Source organism: Dama dama, chromosome 23 (genome assembly GCF_033118175.1).
Source record: "Dama dama isolate Ldn47 chromosome 23, ASM3311817v1, whole genome shotgun sequence".
NCBI lineage: Eukaryota > Metazoa > Chordata > Mammalia > Artiodactyla > Cervidae > Dama > Dama dama.
The window spans coordinates 37,714,762-37,727,032 of record NC_083703.1 but is presented as its reverse complement, the minus strand read 5'-3'; the positions used below and the strand labels follow the sequence as shown (position 1 = coordinate 37,727,032).

Genomic DNA, 12,271 nt, shown 5'->3' with positions numbered 1-12,271 from the left:
GCGACACAAAATACAAGAGAATTCCATGATCTGCCCATGGCTGAACGTGTGGCTGAATGTCAGAGCTTCCAGTTTTCTCATCCTTCATTCATTTACTCAGTCACTATGTGCAAAGTGCTGTGACAAGCACTGGAAGTACAAGATGAAGGTGACCCAGTGCACCCTGAAAACGATATGCTATAAAGTGGAAAAACAGATGAACAGGCAACTTCCATGCAGAGTCATAAACACTAAGACAGACACAAAAGATAGGCACAAGGAACACTCAGAAGGGACAGCCAGCTTGGTGTCAGTGCTGCCGGCTTTCTGGTGCAGGTGCTGTGGAAGTAGCTACCTGAAGGATAGGACAAAGTACAGCAGGCGAAGGGGAGACGCACGTACAAAGACCGGAGGTGAGGAAGCGCTCCTGTGGGATCCTACAGTCTGGCTGGTTAGATGCAGGGCTGAGGGGCAGAGGAGGGTGGTGAAGAGATAAGGCCGACTACTTGGGCGGGACCCAAATTGATGTGGGTGTTTGGAGCTTTTACTGAGGATAAAAGATAAACTAGTGAGAAAGTGAATGACAGGGAGATTTTAAAGTCACCCACCAAGTGACAGGTACATAGACGTGACTGCGTGAGTCTGGGTTCCCAGCCTTAACCACTACCAGACACTGGAGATGTTGATGAACTCCACGTCTTCTGAGAATAGTGTCAGGATGCAGGCTGACAGTTCCCCAGGGATGGAGGCAGTAGAGGAAGGATATAGCCAGAAATGAAAAGGAAGACATAGACCTTTTCAGATTTTTTTAAAGCTAAGGAACATAATAAATAAATAAGGAATAAGGATATTTTTCACTATGACTGCTCATGTTTTCACATTTTTCATTAGCTATGTATAAGAAGTATATAACATAGCATCTGTTATACAAACAATGGAAAGAGATGCCATTTACTCTCAACAGCATTTCAGAAATCAATGTCTAAATTTAATTCATACATTTTGGCAACATACCTTCTTCTAGTTCTCTAGTTCTACTCTTTTCCAACTCCTGCTGCATCTGAAATAAGTAAAATATTATTGATGCTTAAGTTAAACAAGAGATGTTATCATAGAAATGATATACAACTTACTACATGTTGACAGTTAAATAATACCTTTAGAGACTATACCTCACTTGAAGATTACTTAGGAGGAAAATAATCACATAAATAAAAGAAAATGAATTCCTACTTACTTTGTTTTTAGATAACAGGGAACATATATATGGAATGCTATTTAGATTAATTTGATAAAAGTACAATAAATGTCAGTCTATTGAGTACACATAATTTCAGAGATTAGGGAATGACCCATAATCTTAGGAATGACCCACAAGATTACCATCTCCTCACCTAACAGCTCCTGCCCTACATATGTACTTCTGAGACCTTTATTTTGATTTCTAGGTGAGGGTCGTGTTCAAATGGAGGAAGTAGTTTGAAGTTGAATGTTTATAAGGAGAACACATCTGTGATTTTATTTAAACTTTTCCATTTAATGAAAACATAGAAAGGTGAGAAGATTATACACAAGAAAACAATGTGCCAGTAAGATTTAATTCTGAAGATGTTTAATGAGAAGTGTTCTCTCATAAGTGCTAGTTTCTGAACTATGTACCATAGAAGGGGAAGGTCCCACAGGAGTCACTGCAGGGTTGAGGAACAGAAGCCACAGCTGCCAGGGTCTCGGAATGCTCCTTTAGCTAAAGGGCTCTATACTTGTCTCCATTTTATATAATACGGTTCCACACAACAGATTTTTTGTTTTGTTTTAAAGAAAGGTTGTTTATTTTGAAAAAAAAATTTTTTTAAGGATATGAGAGTCATCGATTTAGTCAAAGTTCCTAATTCTACAAAAGTAGTCACAAAACCAATGGCCTTCTTACTGAGTCCGGAGTCCTATGCCAGCTACTTCCTCATATTAAGAAAAACCACATAAATTCTAACTAAAACATACAGAAAATGAATATGTAAAACCCTGTTATATAGTTCAATAATGCTTGTGGCATGACATGACATAGTAGCTTTCTAACTAAATTATGTTTTAAAGGCATGAACAAGAATAAATTCTTATCGAAATCCTATTTGTAGCAGTCGATATAGTTAATTTACACAGCGTAACAGTTTTTTAAACACAGGACAGGGAACCTGAAGAAGAAAATCTTTAGTTGAACCAAGCAGGCCAAAACTGAAGAGATTCAACCTTAAAAGGATATTCATTTCCTCCAGATAAAACCTGGCTTATTAAAATTTGTCAACAAATGAATTATCCACATTTTAGATTATTTAGGACAAAATGTAAAACACAAAACAGATCTCTCTTTACTGTCTAGCATACTTCTATCCAAGTTCTCATCATTAGTTGGTATATACAAAAAGTATGAGTGTAATTTCAACTATAATCTAAATCCATTCAGAAATTACAGTTGAACTTCATTTCCTCAGCCTGAAGTTTCAAGGGGAGGACTTATACTCCTACTCTCCTCATGAAAAGCGAGGAGATTTACCCAACAGGTGAGTCTGGGAGAAGGAACTAAGAAGTGCTTGCTTGGTTCTGAATCTCTTCTTTGAAAAGATGTATGTGCCCATAGCACCATGAACTTGGGTCTACAGTAGGCAGCCTGCCCCTGGGACGGGGGTCAAGCATTTGCTTCCTCCTCTTAGGCCTGCGTGGGGAAGTATCTGACTTGGGATGAAGTGTTTGGAGGCCCGCTGTGACTACACAGCTAAAGCACGTCCTCTAGGTTCACGGCTCTCAAGAACTAAGACCCAACATAGCCGCAGTGCTGTCAAAGAAACCTTAGACTGCTCTTCTACAACAGCAAGAAGCCAAATGAGAAAACAGGTTGAGACTGCATTTAACAAGGGCTGCTTTTCTCTGGATGTGAGAGTTGGGCTATAAAGAAAGCTGAGCACCGAAGAATTGATGCTTTTGGACTGTGGTGTTGGAAAAGACCCTTGAGAGTCCCTTGGACTGCAAGGAGATCTAACCGTTCCATCCTAAAGAAAATCAGTCCTCAATATTCATTGGAAGGACTGATGCTGAAGCTGAAACTCCAATACTTTGGCCACCTGATGTGAAGAACCGATTCACTGGAAAAGACCCTGATGCTGGGAAAGATTGAAGGCAGGAGGAGAGAGAAGGGGACAACAGAGGATGAGATGGTTGGAAGGCCTCACCGACTCGATGGACACGAGTTTGAGTAAACTCCAGGAGTTGGTGATGGACAGGGAAGCCTTGCATGCTGCAGTCCATGGGGTCACAAAGAGTCAGACACAATTGAGTGGCTGAACTAAACTGAACTTTTCTCTGCATCACCAACATCATGAAAACACCATCAAAACCATAAACCCATGTGCATTGACTGGATATTTTAATCACAATGGGTACATGATGAAAACTAGTTGCAATTTAAAGACTCCCCGTCATTACTACCTTAGTCATCATTCATCCAGATGCTGTCAAGACAGAGACAAAAGGGAGGTTCATTTTAAAAATTTTAATGTTTCCTTTAACTACAAATTTAGAAACATTTTACTATTGCTCAGAAAGATATTTTTTAGAAATTTAAATTAAAAGGCTATGAGTAAAATAGCAATTAAAGATGTACTCCTGTGTAAGAAAATGACAAAAAATGATAACCTAAAATCAAAAATTAATCTTTTGATTTAGTATTACAAGTTTGTTTAATTCATAAAAAGGATTTATCTAGGATTCCTTCAAATAAATAACACCCATATGTGGTTAATGTTTAGATGCCAGTCATTCACTTATGCTTAGGGGTAGAAAAACTGCGGTGGGTGCAACAGAGCTCAGAAATGATTATGAACCACTGCCAAAGTGAAATCAATTAAGTCAAACATCTGAAAGTATACTTTCGGTTACTTGGCAATAAGATTTCATTTCTATAGTAGAATTTAAATCCAGCTTTTCAGTAAATTTAAGAAGTTAATGAGTATCTCTTAAAAATGAGAAATCTAGGAGAAAAAACAATCAAAATTTTTATTAATTATGACTTTTACTTAGTGGATATAAGTCAAATAAACAACTCAGAAGTTCAAATTAAAACCAAGAATCATTCATACAAGAAATCTGAAACCCAAGGAAAAAAAAGATAATAGAGATAACCTCCATCAAGGAAGTTACCATGCTGTTATTTGACAGGAGTGGTACTGAGGTAGAAAACTCTACCTTTGCTCTTGGACAAAGATTTGTATTGAACATTTCAGTATTATTGAAATTTCCAATGCAAGGGGGCTCCAGGACTGGCCTTGTGGTGAGAGCCCTAAGTAAAGATCTGCTTTGCTGCTGCTTCACCTCAAGTTTGGTGCTCATCTCTGCCAGCCTCTCATTTTTCCTGGGGAAGATGGAAAACATCAATTTCACTCATGCTTCCCTAAGTGACTTGCATTTGTTAAGTTGCCATATAGTAAATGGAATTCCCATTACACTGTTAGAAAACTGAAAACAGAGCAGACCCACTGTAAACAGTGACAGATGTGACCTTGCTCTAAAGAAGCGCACGTGTGTCTGGGCGCCTCATGTAACAAGTCACAGCTGGGAGAGGAGAGAGAGGGCGTCAGAGAGAAAGGGAGGTGGCCTCACAGAGACCCCTGCGGCCTCTGGGACACACCTGCCTCCAGGAAACAGTTCAGAGATGAAGCAGCACACCGTCCCACAGAGCCACTTTCACCATTCTTGTATATACCTTCCACTCATGACCGTGGAGAAATTAAGCATTTGGCTCTGAGGAATCTTCTAGAGCCACAATCTCGAGGGGAGGACAAGAAAGTCAGTGGGTGACAAAAGGGCTAAAACAGCCCCAGTAACAATGACAAGTATCCCCTGCTTTTCCAAAGTTCATTTTATGTTACTTCACATCTACAAAACGCCTACATGGGCACCTGTATTTCATAATCCAAAAAAAAAAAATCTGAAGAGAATTTTTGGTTTCATTTAAAAAGGCAAAAAGTCAAAACAGCATTCAATGTATGTTTTTACAGTGAGAGGCATCACGCTCCCCAAGCAGGCAGACTGGCCCCACCGGCTCCTTCCCCGGGAGCCACACCCCACATCTCAGCATCAAGTCGCCACAGCCCTGAACCTCGTCTGGGAGCACCTGTGCTTCACTTGGGCATATTCATCTTAGCATCGACTAGCAGAATGTGTCCTCGGGTACCTGCTTCTTTGCTTTATGCTGTTTTGGCCTATGGAAGGCGTCCTAGGAGGGCTCTGCTTTCAGACAGTGGGGAAAGCTGGACTCGGCACTGCAGGTGGGATCTGCCCTTTCAGTCCTCCACACCCCCTCAGTCAGGACACCATGTTATTTTTAGCCACTTTGTCAATTATCCTGCCTTTCAGCCCTGTGTTAATTTCCCCCTATTTCACAAGCATGCTTTCATTTAGTGTAGGAAAACTTACAAGGATATAGTATTACTAATTTTTCTTAGGGTGCCCTCTAGCAGTGACTATTTAGTTAACTTTCACTTCGTACTAAATCTCAGGAACCTGGCTCTATAAAAATTAGGCTTCAGAGAGAAATTAATGGACTAAATTTATTTTCTGTGATTCTGGGTTTTGACTTACTTGTCTAGTTTACTTTCCAATGACTTATTAGTTTTTACTTGTTCTAGGCAGAGTTTCTTATATTTTTCTAACTCTGTTTTATTAGAGTCATGAGAAGTTTTCATCTTGGAGACTTCAGATTCCAAATCGTTAATTCTCAGTTTCTTCTGACTTCTTATGGAAGCAATATTCTGGTCTTGTAACTGCTCTAAGTTTTCTTGAGCTGCTGCTTGTATCTAAGTCAAATTTTAAAAGATACATTTTTTAAATGATTATAACCTGAATAATTATATTTGTTCCATTTAGTTTTGAGTCAGTCATTCAGAGAGTGATTTTAAATGTGAAAAAAAGAAAAACAGAACTTTAAAATAATCATGGTCAATGTGAAATATATTAAATCTGAATTATAAAATTAATGTGGAATCAATGTTATAGTAGTACTTAAGGAACTGGACAATTCAAAGACTAAGAGGATGAAGCGAAAATTTTAAAAATTGAACAAGACAACTTAAGGATAATTTCAGAGGATGGCACCAGCTCTAAACCACATGTTTTTTTTCCTCCTCATAGTCTTGTTTTATACCAATTGGTCTTATAAGTAAAAGGATTCTCTAGTGAGAAGCATTCTGAAAGATCAATTTAGTGATAAATGTGATGGAAACTGAAATATTTACAAGGAGAAACAAGTGCCCCCTTCCTTCCAGAAATGTACAAAACATATCGCTCTAAGGGGAGCAGAGGAAACACATAAGTTGTATACATCCAAAATGTAATTTACAGTGAGGTGAATTCAAGCACATGACAGATCAACAAATTAACCTGCAAAATTGGGTTGATTTCTTTTAATTTCTCTACGAGATCCTGTCTCATTCTTTCTTCAATCTCCCGTTTGTACTGCTCTACTTGAGTGTGTTCTATCATATTCATTTCTATGTGACTTTTGAGTTTCACTACTTCTTGCTCCAACTTCTTTTTCTCTTTCTCTAGTTTCTCACATTTCTTTTGCCTTCCTTTCATTGATAACTCCTGTTGAAGAACTTGATTTTTTGCATGCAGGAGCCAACATTGTGAACATGCAGTTTCCAGCTCTGCTGGAAGATGATCAACATGCAAGAATAAAACAATACCATTTGGTACTGAGTGAAGTGGACTGAGCACAGCCTAACTCAACCTAAGGATCAAATACATACAATGGTATCTGTATTGTAGAATGTAGGACCTGGAATTACTCAGAGAATCAAGAAAGAACTTCAAACCACCAAGAAGTCACAAAATACATCCGTCACTATCATCTGAGTCACACAACATTTGCACTTGATTTTACATTCTTTTATTGTTCTACAGTAGTACTTTCCTATCTTTTCTCCATAGAAAGACTGCAAGTCACCTCTTAGTAGAATGTCTCTTACTCCTTCCCCCCATCTTGTCCCATGGTTTTTAAAGAAGTTTGAGGTATCCTATATTGAGTTATATAGGGCTGAGTTAATAAATGCCTCCCAAAAGAAGATTGTGAAAATAAGACTCTAATTAATAAATCTTATAAATATGGATTCTAATCCAATAAGCCTTTTTCTGAACTACAAAGGCTTTTTGCTAATTTGAATTGCATTCCAAAGAGAAATGATTCACAAGGTTAAAGAAATCCCATCTCCTAAGAGTTTAGGGAGATGCTGTTTCTGAAAAACAAAAAAATGTCTCATTCTTGTAACCCTTTGTTACTTTCCACAGAATAAGAGAACATACCAAACAAAACAAACAGAAAATATTTGCTGGAATTTCAGTGGCACTGAGTTGGAAAGAACTTTCCTTTAGACAGAAAGATTACTTGGTAAGTCGACATGAGTGGAGCTGGTGGTTTTCAAACATGTCTACAAATTCTTTGACACTTTTCTCACGCAATTCCTTCTCCTTAAGTATGTGCTAGCTCTAGTAACTGATTTCTACTGGACAGAATCTAAGGAAATTGCTGTGTGAATTTTAAAGCGAAATAGCTTCTGAATTTTGCTCCGTGGGGAAGCCAACTCTTAGAATCAGTCAACACGCTGTGAAGAAGCACAGCCCACATACTGAGCACATGTCAGTGCCCCCATTGACTGCCCCCACCTAATGGCCCCTCCAAAAGCCAGCTCCAACTGCCAGACGTGTGCATCAACAGGTCTTCAGATGACTCTGGTCCCCACCTTCACGACATCCCCGCTGATGCCGACTGGAGAAGAAATGATCTGCCTCACTCACTGAGCCTCGCGCCAATGCAGACTGGTGAACAAAGGAAATGCTGATTTGAGTCACTAGGCTTTGAGGTGGCTTCTGATGCAATTTGTTAGCAATAAATAACTGGCACAGATACTGATATTAAAAATGGGCTTCAGTTCAGTCATGTCTGACTCCTTGTGACCCCATGGACTGCAGCATGCCAGGCTTCCCTGTCCACCATCAACTCCTGGAGCTTGCTCAAACTCGTGTCCATCGAGTTGGTGATGCCCCCAAATGAGGTACTGCCATTAAAAAAAGAGCTGAAACATGTGAGGATGCCTTTGAACCTGGAGGTAGGTGGCACTTGAATGGATGCAGAGAAAGAAATGAAAACCCAATGGGCTTCATGACATTGAAAACAGAAGCCTGATGGTCCTTGAAGATGCTGCCGGTTATTGCTTCTGGGCAAAAGAAACTGACACTAAAGCATGGAGAGACGGAGACTCTTCCTATGAAGCAGCTGAAAGTAAATCAATGAGAGGGATAAGCTATCAGAAAAATCAAAAAGTACTATTAAATATAAATGAGTCAAGACTCACTGAATACAGTATCTATATCCCCTTTACATCATCTCCACATGTCCAATCGTCACATGATGCTAAAAGACAGAAATGGCTTCTGGGCTCAGATCAAACCTAGGGTGCTGCCAGGAAAACATGGTCTAAAGGTAAAACCTGTAGACTGTAAGATTAAGACCCTGGAAAGATTTAAGGTGGTGCCTGAGATTCCTTTAAGGATCTTAAGAGCAAAAGAATGTTAAAGGCGTCATCCTGCCCAAGGTGTGGTGCTTCCTTCAAAAAAGATTTTTGAGGGTAACCTTTCCAATGGCATGAACCCCAATCAAATTCACAGGACACTAAAAGCTTTAAAGAGAACTTTGGCAGCAAAAACACTGCTTGTTTGTTTGACCTAACAGAGACCAAGTGTGAGTCGCCCAGTCATGTCTGACTCTGTGACCCCGTAACTGAAGCCCACCAGGCTCTTCTGTCCATGGGGTTCTCTGGGAAAGAACACTGGAGTGGGTTGCCATTTCCTTCTCCAGGGGATAGGGCTTCCCTGATAGCTCAGCTGGTAAAGTATCTGCCTGAGGTACAGGAGACTCTGGTTTGATCCCTGGGTCAGGAAGATCTGCTGGAGAAGGGATAGGCTACCCACTCCAGTATTCCTGGGCTTCCCTTGTGGCTCAGCTGGTAAAGAATCTACCCACAATGCAGGAGACCTAGGTTCAATGCCTGGGTTGTGAAGATGCCCCTGGAGAAGGGAAAGGCTACACACTCCAGTATTTTGCCCTGGAAAATTCCATGGACTATATGGTCCATGGGGTCTCAAAGCGTCAGACATGACTGAGTGACTTTCACTTTCACTTTCTCCAGGGGATCTTCCCAACCCAGGGATCAAACCTGGGTCTCCTGAATTATAGGCAGATTCTTTACTGTCTGAGACACTAGGGAAGTCCAACCGAGACCAAGACATACAAAATGAGAAGAGGCCTTTGGGATTTTCTTAGAAGTTCGATAAAGGGGAACCTGGCCTCAGAAACATGACTCACCTACAGACAGAGGTCATTTCTTATGAAAAGGACAGCACAGAGTTCAGAGTGTGAGCACAGAAATTTAAAAAAATATATATTATTTCTCATGAGTTCATGAGTGATAAGCATTTATAATCAATGCAGTTTATAAACCTGATGACAGTAAGGACAGATTTCAAAATGAATGACTGATTCAAACAGCTTAAAATGATTTTTCATCATTTTTCTGGAATTTAAACTGCTGACATTTATTTGTTAAATATAGAGGTTTTTACACATAAAATTGTATGTGTAATGGACATCTGGTGATGTCCATGTGTAGAGTCATCTATTGTGTTGATGGAAGATGGTGTTTGCTATGACCAGTGTGTTCTCTTGGCAAAACTCTTTGCCTTTGATCTGCTTCATTTTGTACTCCAAGGCCAGACTTGCCTGTTATGCCAGGTATCTCTTGAGTTCCTACTTTGTATTCCAGTCCCCTTTGATAAAAAGTACATTTTTTTTGGTGTTAGTTCTAGAAGGTCTTGTAAGTCATCAGAAAACTACTCAACTTCAGCTAAACAGTTCTAAAGGATAGCAAGGAGAGACAAGAAAGTCTTCCTCCGTGATCAATGCAAAGAAACAGAGGAAAACAATAGAATGGGAAAGACTAGAGATCTCTTCAAGAAAATTAGAGACACCAAGGGAACATTCCATGCAAAGATGGGCACAATTAAGGACAGAAATGATATGGACCTAACAGAAAGCAGAAGATATTAAAAAGAGGTCGAAAGAACACAAAAGAACTATACAAAAAAGATCTTCATGACCCAGATAACCATGATGGTGTGATCACTCACCTAGAGGCAGACATCCTGGAGTGTGAAGTCAGGTGGGCCTTAAGAAGCATCACTATAAACAAAGCTAGTGAAGGTAATGGAATTGCAGTTGAGCTATTTCAAATCCTAAAAGATGATGCTGTGAAAGTGCTGCACTCAATATGCAAGCAAATTTGGAAAACTCAGCAGGTGCCACAGGACTGAAAAAGGTCAGTTTTCATTCCAATCCCAATGAAAGGCAATGCCAAAGAATCTTCAAACTACTGCACAATTGCACTCATCTTACATGCTAGCAAAGTAATGCTCAAAATTCTCCAAGTGAGGCTTCAACAGTACAGGAACTGAGAACTGCCAGATGTTCAAGCTGGATGGAAAAAAGGCAGAGGAACCAGAGTACAAATTTCCGACATCCATGGGATCATAGAAAAAGCAAGAGCATTCCAGATAAACATCTACTTCTGCTTCATTGACTATGTCAAAGCCTTTGACTGCATGGATCAAAAGTACTGTGGAAAATTCTGAAAGAAATGGGAATACCAGACTACCTTACCTGCCTTCTCAGAAACCTGTATGCAGCTCAAGAAGCAACAGTTAGATCTGGACATGGAACAACGAACTGATTCCAAATTGGGAAAAGAGTACGTCAAGGCTGTGTACTGTCACCTGCTTATTTAACTTATATGCAGAGTACATCATGTGAAATGCCATGCCGGAGGAAGCACAAGCTAGAATCAAGATTGCTAGGAGAAATATCAATAACCTCAGATATGTAGATGACACCACCCTTATGGCAGAAAGCAAAGAGGATCTAAAGATCCTCTTGAAGAAAGGGAAAGAGGAGAGTGAAAAGGCTGGCTTAAAACTCAACATTGAGAAAACTAAGATCATGGCATTCAGTCCCACCACTTCTTGGCATATAGATGGGAGAACAATGGAAACAGTGACAGACTTTATTTTGGGGAGCTCCAAAATCACTGCAGATGGCGACTGCACCCATGAAATTAAAAGATGCTTCCTCCTTGGAAGAAAAGTTATGACCAACCTAGACAGCAGATTAAAAAGCAGCCTGCCAAGCTCCTCTAATTTTATCTGGCTTGCCTTATCATGGTAATACAGCTATCACTAAAAAGAAATATTGTTTAATAGAAAAAAAAATAGTCTCTCAACTTGTGTGAAAAATGATGCACATTTCTCCACTTTCCTAAGGGTAAATAACAAGTAAAAAATATATAATGCAAATGGCAGAATGAAAGGCAGAGTTTAAGAAATGAGTGCATTATAAAGATAATAAAACTGTAGTAAATTACTTGTAATGAAAATACAAAAGAAAGCTGTCTATGAAAATGAGTGTCTTAAAACACTTTATCGTACATATTAACTGTCCACACATTCAATTTCATACATACCTGACTTGGGAGTTGATGTAACTTTCTCTTTAAATCCTGTGCCTCAGCTTCTAAGTTAGCCCGGTAATGTGACATGACTTGCGGTGAAGCCTCTGACATAGGCTGCTTTTTCAGGGCATCAGTCAGTTCTTGCCGAAGTTGTCTCACAACTGCCTGATAAGATGCTCTGTCACTGAGTTTATCAAAACACTTTACTATGACGTTATGTTAATAATAGATAACTCCAACATATGCACTTTGAAAATTATCACCACAGACAGCAACTCACCTTCTTTGCCCTCCTCACTGAATCTGGTTACAGACACAGAAGGGGCCACCCTCCGGCCTTCCTGATATTAACTTACTCAGACAAAAGATGCAGACCCGCTGTCCACGCCTTGCCCCTCCCAATAAATCTGCAGAGCTTCACCACCTCACGTCCAGAAAGAAATGGGTGTGAATGTGGGACAAGTGGTGGAAAATCCCACCCTGTGGAACATTTACCCTCTTTCTTTATTAGAGGCTTTGATTAACTTCAGAGGTCTTCACATATTCTATCCAGTGCTCAGATCTTTCCAATAGATTCCTACCTCAGCAGAAAAATGAGGCCATTCCTTTGGGCCTTATCTATTTTATATCTAGTAGTATGTCTATGTTAATCCCAAACTCCTAATGTATCCCTCCTCCCCACCTCTGCC

General features: G+C 39.8%; 1 pseudogene; it reads right to left on the bottom strand.

The window, feature by feature from the left end:
• LOC133044249 (patched domain-containing protein 3-like) overlaps nucleotides 1-12,271 on the bottom strand; it is a 145,303-nt pseudogene that overhangs the window by 26,814 nt on the left and 106,218 nt on the right.